This window comes from Cryptomeria japonica, chromosome 5 (assembly GCF_030272615.1).
Source record: "Cryptomeria japonica chromosome 5, Sugi_1.0, whole genome shotgun sequence".
In the NCBI taxonomy this organism is placed as follows: domain Eukaryota; kingdom Viridiplantae; phylum Streptophyta; class Pinopsida; order Cupressales; family Cupressaceae; genus Cryptomeria; species Cryptomeria japonica.
In genome coordinates, this window is record NC_081409.1 from 660774832 (window position 1) to 660776903 (window position 2072).

Sequence of the window (2072 nt, forward strand, 5' to 3'; positions counted from 1 at the left end):
CTGCTCATGAGATTTTACTATCACTATGATCATGCATTGCTTGCATGAATGGACTTCATCCATCTAGTTGAGTATTTTGCAATAGTAAGGATGTATCTATGGCCAATTTAAGAAAGTGGATTGATTACGATTGTGAAGTGCAAGCCTCATTGTGCAAATGGACATGACTTGTAAGAGTAGTAGTTCCAAATCTCATTCCCTCGTTATAGATGTGTGTCCTACATGACATGAGCATACATGTACATGAACACGAACACCCCTAAAGATAGTAGATTGATAATAACCTTATTTAAGTTTTGATGGGATCAAATGCTAATATTTTAATAGAAATCTTTCATAACTTTGGTAGCCTCTTTCTTCTTCAAACATCTAAGATATAGGGGAAGAGAACCAGTAGTTGAGCATGCAACAATTTTTGTGAGGGTTGTTGATACTTTTTGCTCCAATAATAGTACAAATAAAAACTATTGTTTGAAACATAAAATATCAATTTTTGTGTGTTTATGCAGCAATAGTTGTGACTTTGAAGTTGTTATTGTTAGGAAATGTACCAATAGCTGAGAAAAGTAACCAATCATGTGATGCCACATCGGTTGCACAAGGATTGGGGCCTCTTTTGCACACCTATTGGTCTCACTTTATTTTTGGGCTGTTTTGGACACCTTGGCAACAAACATGCTGATGTAGCACCATACTTGATGATGTGGCCCTAAAACCTTAGTTATTAGCAGGGAACTTGCCAAGTAAGGTACTGTAAAAAATTGGGAGTGATTTGAAATTTCCACGTAAGATTTTGAGAAGTGCGAAGTTAGGATACACGACTACTGGATCCTCTCCCCTAATTCATAATGATCTCTTATAAAATTATTTCTTATTAGATGTGAGGGTTTATGTTCAGTTGAATTTAGACGGGCTATACATTTATTCTTTAGTTTAAAAAAATATCAAATTCTCACACCAAAAATCCTTTGAATCAACATCAACTAGATACCGTTGACATGTTACTTGGTGTGCAAGCATGGCTACTCAATCTTTTGTGCCCAATCGTCTGATGTTTGGAGGTGATTCTTCTCCAAAGTGATCCAAAGGAGATGTTTTACAATAACCAACTTATCTTTTGTGTTGCAAGTTTTATCAAGTGCCATTATATGGTGCGTTGACAATTAGACATTATCACTATCATATCTTCTACATTTTTGGCAGGGTAGTCATTAATACGATACATTTCGAATGTCATCTCATGATTACTGAAATATTCCCGATTTGATGGGTATATTTGTTTATGTCGAAGTTCTATTTCTTTAAGTAGACTGAAATATCTCATCTATACAAATGAAAGAGTTCACTTGTTTCGTTGCAAATGGGAAGCACTGGATATTGGGAGATCCGATTTGGAAAACCACATGAAGATCTTCTTTGAGTCACCATCTGTATAAAATGTCACCGGAGACATTCGTTGGCCCAAAAGAATGGTTAAAATGGTAGAAATGGACAACTTAAATGATAGTAACTAACACCTAAGTTGTCTTCGATGAATTTACTCGCAGTTAATTCAGTTACATGTTCTTAAATCTTTTTTACTTTCTTGGGATTGACAATTTTGTTCTCTCTATGAGGTTGCCTATGCAAGTCTCTTCTCTTGGCAGTGATAGTGTGGTAGCTAGGGTTGAAGAATATGTATATGTATATTTCACACTTTAGAAGTTGGGAAACTCACTATTTGATAAACTTAATTAATATAATATATATTATGATCCCTTTGAATCATATTTAACAAGGAAAATATAAAATTTAGATTTAATTGACCTCTCAATTTGGGAATCTAAAAAGTGGTCATATCAAGTGGATGTGCTTAGCATGAGAGTATATGAGGGTATTTACAATTAGAGGAATATCTTCTATGTTTTTGAAAAATTAAAACAAAAATGAGAATGACATTAGTATGATGAGAGACATAATGTTTAAGAGTTGTGTATAAGAAATAGATTTTATATACATATACATTATTCATAAGTCTAGATTTATTATAAATTTCCATTCCATTAAAAAAATATGCATGTAAGTTAAAGCTT